The sequence below is a fragment of the Schistocerca piceifrons genome, chromosome 7, assembly GCF_021461385.2.
Source record: "Schistocerca piceifrons isolate TAMUIC-IGC-003096 chromosome 7, iqSchPice1.1, whole genome shotgun sequence".
Taxonomy (NCBI): domain Eukaryota; kingdom Metazoa; phylum Arthropoda; class Insecta; order Orthoptera; family Acrididae; genus Schistocerca; species Schistocerca piceifrons.
Window position 1 is genome coordinate 118,215,536 of NC_060144.1, and position 12,318 is coordinate 118,227,853.

A 12,318-nucleotide genomic window follows, 5' to 3' on the forward strand; every position below is an offset into this window, starting at 1 on the left:
ACAGGAGTGGCTCCAACACTGGTCCCTGGTGCACCCCCCATTTGACAGTACCCCACTCAGATCCCACATCACAGCCATTCTCAACATTGTGAACAATGACCTTTTGCTGTCTGTTGAAGAGGTGAACCAATTGTGAGACAATCCTAGTATTCCATAATGGTCCAACTTCTGGAGCAGTATTTTGTGATCAGCACACTCAAATGCTTTCATTAAATCAAAAAATATGCCTAGCATTCGAAACATTTTGTTCAACCCATCCAGTACCTCACAGAGAAAAGAGAATATAGTATTTTCAGTTGTTAAATGATTTTTAAAGCCAAACTGTATATTTAATAGCAAATTGTGTGATATAAAACGATCAATTATCCTTCCATACACAGCCTTTTCAGTAACTTTAGCAAACACTGATGGCATAGATATAGGCCTAAAATTATTTACATCATCCCTTTCTCCCTTTTTATAAAGCGGCTTTACTACTGAGTACTTTAATCGTTCAGGAAACTGGCCATTCCTAAAGGAAAAATTACAAATATGGCTAAATACAGGGCTAACAGGCAGATCACAGTACTTTAATATTCTGCTAGGCACTCCATCATAACCATGAGAGTCATTAGTCTTCAGTGATTTAATTATTGACCCAATCTCCCTCTTGTCTGTATCACAGATGTGTGTTTCAGACATCATTTGCCAAGAAAGTTAGATGATTTCGTGTAGAAACTAAATTGTTATTTAATTCACCAGCAATGCTCAGGAAATGATTGTTAAATACTGTACATATATATCTGATTTACCAGTAACATAAATATTTTTACTGCAAACTAACCTTATATCGTTGACCTTGTGCTGCTGACAAGACACTTCCTTCACAACTGACCATATGGTTTTAATTTTAGCCTGTGAATGATGATCATTATTATTATTATATGGCATAACACAATATATATATGTGCATAAATAATGAATTTACACGTTAATGTTTAAATTTGACAGCCAGATCACAGCACTGAGTGCCTTTCATTCAAGTCTTTCAGACCAGTAGTTGGAATTCTCTACAATACGTCTTATTGTCTATTCAATATAATAGAGGGAAACATTCCATGTGGGAAAAATATATCTAAAAACAAAGATGATGTGACTTACCAAAAGAAAGCGCTGGCAGGTCGATAGACACACAAACAAACACAAACATACACACAAAATTCTAGCTTTCACAACCAACGGCTGCTTCGTCAGGAAAGAGGTAAGAAGAGGGAAAGACGAAAGGATGTGGGTTTTAAGGGAGAGGGTAAGGAGTCATTCCAATCCCGGGAGCGGAAAGACTTACCTTAGGGGGAAAAAAGGACGGGTATACACTCGCGCACACACACACACACACACACACACACACACATATCCATCCACACATATACATATACACATATACATACATTACAACATATACACATATAAATGTTATGGCATATTATGTCCGTATATGTGTGGATGGATATGTGTGTGTGTGCGAGTGTATACCCGTCCTTTTTTCCCCCTAAGGTAAGTCTTTCCGCTCCTGGGATTGGAATGACTCCTTACCCTCTCCCTTAAAACTCACATCCTTTCATCTTTCCCTCTCCTTCCCTCTTTCCTGACGAAGCAGCCGTTGGCTGCGAAAGCTAGAATTTTGTGTGTATGTTTGTGTTTGTTTGTGTGTCTATCGACCTGCCTGCACTTTCTTATTGTCTATTCATCAACACCACAGGCACATGAAGGTCTTTCATAATATTCTCACTTCTTCAGGATTTGGCACATCTCCCTTTTCCTGTTTGGACACAGTTGTCTTGACCATTCATGGTGGAGAAGCTCAAACGTTACAATCTTCACAGTTTGGTGTCAAATTTGGTGGGCATTCTGATAAGCATGATCATTCCAGCATTCCTCCCACTTCTCAATTACATAAAAAATCACCTGTAACCCAAAGATCCACACATGGGGGTTTGTGTAACTTCAGAAGAAGGGTGTATTCTGGAAAGCCCTACTTAGAAATGAATACTTTTCTGACTACATATTCTTAAGAATTTGCACAGTGCCAGCTTTCCATCTCAGATACAGAGGGAGGAAACAGGCAACCATTGAGTGAGTGTAAATAAATCTGACAGTGCCAGTAATGGTCCCCATGACCTCATTCACACATCCGTCAATGTGAGCTGTTGTGTACTGTTTTCCCACGGAGGGGCACTATATTCAGCAGCTAAGTATACAAGAGAAATTGCAGCATTGCATTTGCTCTGCAGCTGTGGAATAGATTTTCTCTTAAGCAAAGTTTCTTTGACATGCTCAAACATTGCTGGTCAAGTGACAGTGTCTTATCAAGGGCGATATCTCAATATTTAGGGACATATTTGTGGGAAACATTACTTCCCATGTACCTCTTTATTATAAAGATGGAATGCTGTAACTTTTGTTCTCCAGAGTGTGGTTGGAGTCTTCATTTGCAAAAGTACTCATTCAGTATGTTGAGGTCACTTGAGAGTGTGCTTTCACAATATTCGATATCTTTGTTATGGCATATTAAACCTCCAACTGTACCAATTTTCCAATTTTTCTGTTTAAAATTGAAGACCAATTTTATCTGATAATTAAAATAGTTCTAAGATTTATATCAAAGGAATGTAGCAAAAAAAACAAAAACTGAATGTAGAAATGATTTTTAATTGAGATTTAACATGTGAAAATCACATTCAACACTATAAACGTGGGAGAAACATATTGCTAATTTGTCCTTGTGTGGTGTATCTTGAACCAAGGTCCCATACACAATTCCACATTGCAATTTTCACTCCAGGCTATTGTTTCTTTCTGTATTTTTTCGTGTCACCATTTTTTCTGGAACAACATATGCTGTATCTTCTATGAAGTTTCTTTTTATTGGATCAGGAGGTATACAGGATATGAAGTCCTTTCTGTCAGTTTTATTTAATTGGATAGATAAAACATCTACTCACCAAGCATCAGCAGAACACACACATAAAAGACTGTTGTAATTGGCAAACTCTCAGAGCCAGTGGCTCCTTCTTCAGGCAGAAGGGTTGAAGGGGAAGGAAGAAGGGTGAAGAAAAAGGACTGGAGAGGTCTAGGCAAAGGGGTGGATTCTGAGAAAGTCACCCAGAACTGCAGGTCAGGGGAGACTTACTGTATGGGATGAGAAGGATAGACTGATTGTTGGAGACTTCATCAGACGGGATTTGAAAACCTGAGAGCTTATAGGTGGAAGACAGGGTAATACTCAGACAGAGATTACATCTTCAACATCATTCACGAGTTAATAAGAGTGAAAAGCAAAGTGGATTGAATGTAACAGAGGTGGGAGAGGGGCAGTGAATACTAGATGGGACACACAATCAAAGATGTAGAAAATTAAAACGGAGTGAAGCAAAGAGTAGTTACAGTGAGGAAATGCTGAGAAAGAAGAAATTAATGTAAATTAAGGCCAAGTGGGTGGCGAGAACCAAGGATACATTGTAGCACTAGTTGCCACCTGCAGAGTTCTGAGAAACTGGTGTAAGGGGGAAGAATCCAGATGGCGCATGTGGTGAAACAGGTGCCGTGGTCACAAATGTCATGCTGTAGAGCATGCTCTGCAACAGGATATTGCAAGATACCAGGATACACCCTCTGTCATGCCCATTCATCCTAACTGATGTCAATGTGGAATAGCTGTTTACGTAATAGCTGATATATACGTGTCATTTCACAGGTGACTCTCCCTTTGATAGTATGTGCTTTATCAGTTACAGGGCTATTACAGGTGATGGTAGGAGGGTGCATAGTGCAAGTCTTGCAGTGGGGATGGTCATAGGGGTAGGAGAAAAAAGGGTAGGGAGATGTCAGCAAATCTGACATTGAATCCTGCCTTGAACAGTTCAGATCACGATCCCAATTTGATCCAAGACCACTACCTCAAAATCATCCCTTACAAGCCTTCCAAGAATTCTTCACATCCTGCATTGCTTCATACCCTTCCTCAGGTCCCTACTACATGACCCTAACCTGTCCTCTGCAGAACTCCAGGCTCTACATTTCCTAAAAGCTGATGACTCCATCTGTATCCTCCCTGCAGACAAGGATTGACCACTTTAGTACTTGACTGAAAGAGTATGTTAGTGGAGGACTACACCAGCTGTCTGACACCTCTACATACAGCATCTGCCATCAAGACCCCATCCCTGTGATTCAAACTGACCAGCAGTCCCTCCTCAAAACCTCAGGCCCCTCACAAGGACTAACACCCCAGTCCATAGAACTTCTTACCCCACCCAAACCATGCACCTCCACCTTTTACCTTCTTCCTAAGATCTACAAACCCAAGCATCCTGGCCATCCTATAGTTGCTGGCTTAAAGCACCCATCGAATGTATATCTGCCTCAGTTGATCAACACCTGTAACCCACAGTACAAAGACTCCCCTCCTACATCAAAGATACCAACCATTTCCTAGATTGTCTTAAATCTGTGCCCGTCCCGCTCCTGCCACACACCTTGCTTGTCACCATTGATGCCACTTCCCTCTGTATCAACATCCCACACATACAGGGCCCGTCTGCTGCTGAACATTTCCTCAGTCAGTGCCCACCTGATTCCAAACCCATAACATCCTTCCTACTCACCTTAATCACCTTTATGCTTACCAACAACAACCACCGAGGGGCAGACATACAAACAGATCAAGGGTACGGCCATGGGAACCAGGATGGCTCCTTCCTATGCCAATGTTTTCATGGATTGATTGGAGGAGGCTTTCCTGGGACCCATAAGTCATCGGCCCCTGGTTTGATTTAGATACATTGATGACATCTGTACCATATGGACTCATGGTGAGGCTGACGTGCTGAAATTCCTAGAATCTCTGAATACCTTCTCTCAATTAGATTTCATATGGTCCCATTCTGAATCCCATGCCACTTTCCGTGATGTTGATGACATCCTCACTGAATGCCAGCTACTCACTTCTGTCCACATTAAACCTACCAACAAACAACAGTACTTACATTTTGACAGTTGCCATCCTTTCCATGTCAAACATTCCCTCCTGTACAGCCTTGGCATCCAAGGAAAATGTATTTGTTCAGGTGCAGACTCTTCACATCAGTACACCACCATTCTCATCTCAGACATCACTGCACATAATTACCCCACCAGCCCAGTTAGAAAGCAAATTTCCTGGGCCATCACATCCAATCCGGGTAGTGCTAATCCCTCCACAAAACAATTTCGGAGCACATGATTGGTGACTCAGTATTATCCTGGTCTGGAATGTGTTAATCAGCTACTTCAACAGGGTCATGACTTTCTAAAATCGTGCCCTGAAATGAGATCCATTCTGTCTGAAATTTTGCCCACCACACCTAGAATAGCTTTCCACCACCCTCCCAATCTCTGCAATATTCTTGTCAGACCCTATGCTCCATCTGCACCCAACTCCTTATCCTATGGCTCCTAACACTGTGACCATCCCCACTGGAAGACCTGCCCTATGCATCCTCCTACCACCACCTATAATAGAGCTGTAACTGGCAAAACATATACTGCCAAAGGGAGAGCCACCTGTGAAACACATCATATATCAGCTATTATGTAAACACTGTTTGGCCTTCTACATTGGAATGATTACCACCAAATTATCAACTGCAATATCCTGTTGCAGAGCATGCTCTACAATATGACTTTCATGACCTCAGTGCCTATTTCACCAAACACGCCATCTGGATTCATCCCCAGACACCAGTTTCTCAGAACTCCACAGGCGGGAGCTAGCGCCAACTACCTACCTGGCCTGAATTTACATTAATTTCTTCTGTCTCAGAATTTCTTCACTGTAACTACTCTTTGCTTCCCGCTGTTCTAGTTTTCAGCATCTTTCATTGTGTTTCCTGTCTATTTTTCACCGCCCCATCCCACCTCTATTACATACTATGCACTTAGCTTTTCACTCTTAATAACTCATGCATGATGTTTAAGCTGTAATCTGTGTCTCATATTATGCTGAATTTCACCTTTAATCTCTCAGGTTTTCAAATCTCATCTGATGCAGTTCCCAACGATCAGTCTTTCCTTCTCATCCCGTACGATAAGTCTCCTCTTACCTGCAGTTGGGTGACTTTCCCAAAATTTATCCCTTTCCCTAGACCTCTTCAGTCCTTTTCCTTTACCCTTCTTCCTTCCCCTTATACCCTTCTGCCTAAAGAAGGAGCCACTGGCTCAGAAAACTTGCCAATTACATCAGTCTTTTATGTGTGTGTTCTGCCACCACTTGGTAAGTTTTTATCTCTACAACTAAATAATTTTGTCAATAATTGATTGTTAGTAAGTTTTGTTGTACTTGTATCTCACTGTACATCTTGAGGTAATGCTTGCACATTTTACTCAAAAAATGTTTCAATTACATCCATTCTAAATTTCAAAAATGTATTTTTTTGTGTTTTTGTGGAATATAGAAAATGTTTTGAATAGAGACCAGTCAATAAAATGCTGAAATACTTTCTGGTAATATTTATTCTGCTGTTTCTGCATAGTCTCATAAAAAGAAATTCTTGATCAGACCATTGTATCGTTATAGTCTCTCATCACCTGAGATTTTTTTTTTTTCCTTCACCAGTTTTTGTTTCCGTTATATGCAATGATTGGTTGTGTGTAGTGTTAAAAGTGCAAATTGTTTTTTGTTTCTCTTGCTTCTTTAGGACCATGACTTTGTCTCTTTGGAAAGCTCCAATTTCTCCCTTTTTAGGTTTTATGGGTCAGTAGTTACTTTCTGTCTGCTCAAAGATTTCTATAGACATCCTGCTTTGCGCCAAATAATTTGCAAATGATGTGAAAAATTGTCATTTCCTATGCAGTAGTCTTTGTCTAATAGGGACTCCAATACATGTAAAACAATTTTGGTAGACATACAATATTCCATATACTTATACAAGCATGTTATACTTTTGCCAACAAAGTTCCATATGTAACCTGATTGTGATTCAAACAGAATAAATGATTGTATACTAATGTGAGATCTTTTCATTGGTATACACTGTTTCCAGCCAAGCCTGATTTTGCATAATAATAATAATAATAAGCTTTCATCCACATCAATATTTCTTTCTGGAACTAAAGCTGAGCTGAATTAGTTTCACAAATATTCAATAACTTTGTGTGCTTTTCATAACTTTTGGCATGGATGCAGATTGAAAGCACACCAGTACCATCATTGATCAGGTAAACTGACTGCACTTTGTAATAACAAAATGCTTGTGAAAACTTTCATTCCATTTTCATAACACTTATGTGACTTGCAGTTTGTATTTACAAACTGGTGTTTCCTTGATATGCATACATGTTGGTTTCAGTTTCCAGAATATGAATCGACATCAAAACATACTTCAAAATACTTAAGTGGTTCAGCAGTTGTATCTAAATTTATTTTTACTCCCAGGATTGAAGTAAAAGGGAAAGCTGGTGTAGCGGTAGGAAAGTTACATAATCAATTTCATTCCATATGTGCCAACTTACAAATCCATCATTTTTGTCCCATTCTTCATTATTGTCACTGAGGCTTCCCTCAGAGCTGTCACTGCCTCTTCCAAAATTTATGGAATCTTTACTGGATTCAGTATCTCAGACTCATCACCAGAATATATAGCATGTTTTGAGATGTAGAGAATATGGACTCACTGTCAGCACTGCTGCTTCACAACTGATACTAAATTGTTACAGATCTTTCCATCGTTGAAATTCCCCAGCTGTTGTGTGACTGCTGAAGAAATAATTTGGGTACAACTGTAGTATTTTATTTGCCATTAGAACTTTCAGACAACCTCACTCATTTCCAAGTAAGATCCAGTATGGTAGTTGAAAATAATAACATTAGTTGTATTGCATATGATGTAGTATAGTGAGTTTGTTGCCATTTCTGGTGTAAATATACTTTTTCTAACAAGATGATTGATTCCAGTTGAGTGAAAAATCATGTTTACAGATTTTTCTTTCTGCTTAGATGTAAATTTTACAACTTGTCCATTTCTGTTGACAGTGAGATTTGAGAATGTGTTAAATGTGACTCCTGATGTTCAAGACCAACAAAAAAGATTTGACAGGAAAATACTAACTTCCGATATACGAATAGCCCAGAAATTACATCCGATGGGATAACAGTGTGCATCACAGAATCAGCAGCACATGCATGTTTGCTGTGGCTGGAGGATTAATGCTAGGTCATCTACATATTGGATTTTCTTGAAACTAATAGCTGAAATGTTGTGAACATAACATTAAACAAAATGAGAACTAGGATTAATCCTTGAGGCAACCCGTTCTTCAGGGTTCTCCATCTGTTGGCTTTTCCATTCAGAGAGCATGTTGTTGATTAAAGTTACTAGTTTCTGACATGGAATTACTTCAACAAGCTTGAGCACCTGTGATGTTCATACTCTCATCTAGGATGTAACTGATTTTTAAAAATTAACTTTATACACACTATTTTACTCTAAGTTATTAATGATTTTTCTGCAACTAATAGAAAAAAATAGTTTTTGTTACTGTCACATAGCTTGATGAACTGAGAATGTCCACTGTTTTCGACAAAGTAAGCACATTATTCTTCTTAGCTTCAGATGTCCTACACTTCTGTGTTTTTGGGTTGCATTTTCTTCATACATAAATCTTGCTTTTGGAAATACAAACCCAATACAAATGATTCTTTAAGAGCCACATTTATTCACAGAAAACTATGTGAACCAAATACTGCCAACATTAACCCAAGACTGAACACAAGCTGAGAAAATACTACCTTGAGTTGAGCATGCAGTCACAGCCATGGTCAACTTTTAACTGTTTACTTCCTTGTTAAAACTTACACCAAAATTACATTTATGTAATGCAAATGATTTCCCTACAAAATTCACTTTAAGACTTGCTAGACAATTTACTCAAGCACAGTTGCTATAGTGTTTTCACCTAACATTCTTATTTTTTGATGAAATTGCCAAACTTTACACATTTATACATTGCCTGCTGGCTTTCTTGGGTTCTTTGGACAATGTTTTCTTGAGAATATTTCTAACATTTCACCAGCACAAGAACCTAGCATCGTCATTACTAGATGTGGATGGAGGGTGAAGCTTCGACAATGCCGGTCACTCTTGTTGGTGAAACATAAGAACTATTGTCAAACAAATGTTGCCTGAAGAACCCAAGACAGAAGCCAACAAGCAGTATGTCAGCAACTGCTCACAGAAGTCTAAAAATTCCCACACTTACCTTAATTGAATACTTTTTTTATTTATGTTGGGCTTTAACATTTGTCCACAAGAATTAGAATATCAATAAATATAAGCACCTTTCCAGTGAATATAATTTTTCAGAATTGATGTCTTTATATGAAAATTTGTCCGCCCCGATAGCTGAGTGGTCAGTGCGATGGACTGTCATGCCAAGGAGCCAGGCTTCGATTCCCGGCTGGGTCAGAGATTTTCTCCGCTCAGGTACTGGGTGTTGTGTTGTCTTCTTCATCATCATCTCATCCCCATTGATGCACAAGTCGTCAAAGTGGCGTCAACTCAAAAGACTTGCATCAGGTGACCAGTCTATCTGACAGGAGGCCCACACGACATTTCATTTCACATTAATTACATCATTAACAATACATTGTTTTTCATATTGTTATTATTATTTGATTTAGTCAGCTGGTTTGTTTATAGAATAATGAGTACAAATAAATGAAAAATTACAAAAAATTAGCATAATTGTATAGTACTACTGCAATGCTATGAAGCAATATAAGAACTGAAAGATTAATTATGAAAAATGAAATATACAAGTGTTCTACATTGGTTATACAGTATTCAATAGGCAAATCTCAGTCTTTTATATTACAAACCCTTCTCTCCATATGGTATCATAAGCTGCTGTCAGACTGATGGAAGCTGTAGCTGATGGTATGCCCCTCTGAAAACTGGTTCCAACAATGCTGTGATAGTTGACACTTCATCACAGCAACTCTGTCTTTCTCTAGAGCCACTCTGTTCAGCTGGCATTATTTTATCAGTGACTTCTTGGACTTGGTTGGGAATTAGTGACACCAGTAGTTTGTGTCATACTGCGTAGGGAGACAGGTCAATAGTTAGCTGCATTGAGTTCTTCTTTGCCTGGTTTCAAAACTATGATTATTTTAGATTTTCTAAATATCTTTGGTAGCTTTCCAGTTCGCAAAATTTTGTTGAAGAATCACAGGAGACATTTATAGCTGTGTAGGCTTCTGTGACCAGAGTCAGTTGACATAAAAATTTTCTGAGTATCGTTCCACATCATAATGAAAAAACCTATGCAGGGGAAACCATTTTGGCCACTGTAACTATAGGAGACTGTTTTGTTCATGAGGCCTACAGCTTTATGGAACTCCAAACATATTCCATCAAAACCAGCAGGTTTATTTGTTTTCACAAATCCCAGGGCTAAGGTGGGCTCACATATGTAAAAATAACATGCAAGATTCCAAATGAGATCTCTTGGTATTTAACTGATTGAGTGCATTTCTTCTTGGTATATGTGGATCTGTATGAAGTTTCCTTACAAGGTTCTGAGCTTTACAATTGGATTGCATAAAATTCAGTCCAGTTTTGGTCTTGTGCCATTTATCTCTTCTGTTTTGATTGAGAGCCTTCAAGAGATCTTCAGTTATTGTATCACTGTCTGACTGCTGATATTGTGTGTACAATTTGTTGCATTCTTCCACCCTTCAAGGTGTGTATGGATGTTTTTAAATCCACATGGTATGAACTTCATGGCATTAGAATTTAAAGTGCTGACAAATGTCTCTTAAGTGGCAGGAATTGGAGAGATCCATTGGACAGTGCCATCAACCCTCTTCTTAAATTAGTCCCATCAAGGATGTGGATCTGAGATAATAATTGAGATTTTTACACCATAATGGATGATTGGCCCATGTTGATTGTGTGGGAATGACTTGACAACTTCCCTTTGTGTCGTACTTTCATTGCTAAACATTGGTGAGGACACTATGGAGAAATCAGGAGAATAACCCTTTTGCCATCTGCCAGATCTAAAATACTGAATGGTTAGCATTGTAGATGAGGTGGAGACTGTTCACTTCCACCCAGTCTTTGAGAGCAGTTTTATTTCCATCTTGTACCACATGTCCCCACTTTTTACTATGGCTGTTAAAGTCCGTAACATATATTACAAGCTGATTGAAATGCTTAATTGGAAGAGAAGAGGGAGCAGGGAAATGGGGCTGAGATTAACTTTATGCTTAAGTAACAGACTCTGAAGCTGTAACAAATGTTAACTGAATTGTATCATGTGTCTTATTGGTGCTGAGGAGGACTACTTGCACCTGTGTTTGTTGAATACTCCCTGTTGCTATGTAGCAGCACCTATTTGGAAGAATTTTCTGGTACTACACCAATGTTTGAGGAGCACCTAATTGTACTTTCCACAACTTTTGGGAGGCTTTTTGGACTGAAGCTGGCACATTGCTTGCCAAATTATCACCTCTAATTGCTCTCTGTGATGCCTCCCCCTTCATCTTTGTCTGCTCTCATCCTCACAATAGGGGGTCCCTTTCAGTCTGGGGTCTAAGTGAGCTACCCTTCCTTTTTCACTTACCCAAACTTATCCCTCTCTCAATCCTATGGAAGAAACAATTAGCTCCAAAAGGTAGTAAGTGTATCACAGTTATTTTTATATGTGTCTATCAGCAGTACTACACACATGACCTCTTAAGGTAAATTCTGGCCAGAAATTCTGTCTCAAAATTTGTTGTCCATAATTTAACTGATTAAATTTAATTATCACTCATAAATCAGCCCATGCTAGGGACTTTTACAGCTCATGTCAAAGGGTCATTCCAGGGAACCATAAAGTGGTGCATTCATAGTGCCACTGTTGTACAAAGCTTATTAGTTTATTATTTCTGTAGCTGGTGTACTGTTATGATTGCAATTCAACATAAATGGTGTCTATGGATTAGTGTCTCATTTCAACAATATGACTATTAATTTTTTAATATGTATACAACATTTACCAGCATTCATCTGAAATCATACCCAGTTGTTAGTAGTGCAGTGCTACTCATTGTGAAAAGATTTTAAGTGCATCACAAACCAATAAGTACAAATTTGTGATTGCTTACAGAGATGGTTATTTCTCATTCAACAGTCCGCATAATTTGTTGCCATTGAGCATATCGATTTCATGATTTTTTTTTTTTTTTTTTTTTTTTTTTAAAAAAAACATACATAGAGCAATGGCAAATCCAGGATGAAATATAAATATTTTTTAAGG

The 12,318-nt window shown here is 38.6% G+C and overlaps 1 protein-coding gene and 1 long non-coding RNA gene across 8 annotated transcripts in view; one reads left to right on the forward strand and one right to left on the reverse strand.

Moving 5' to 3' along the window:
* The window catches only part of LOC124804628 (elongation of very long chain fatty acids protein 4-like), a 50,671-nt gene that overhangs the window by 32,022 nt on the left and 6,331 nt on the right, over nt 1–12,318 (forward strand). The window lies entirely within an intron of this gene.
* The window catches only part of LOC124804630, an 88,835-nt gene continuing 85,831 nt past the window's right edge, over nt 9,315–12,318 (reverse strand). Inside the window, exon 4 of the long non-coding RNA XR_007017357.1 lies at nt 9,315–9,603. This is a non-coding gene — a long non-coding RNA (uncharacterized LOC124804630). The remainder of the gene's footprint in view (nt 9,604–12,318) is intronic.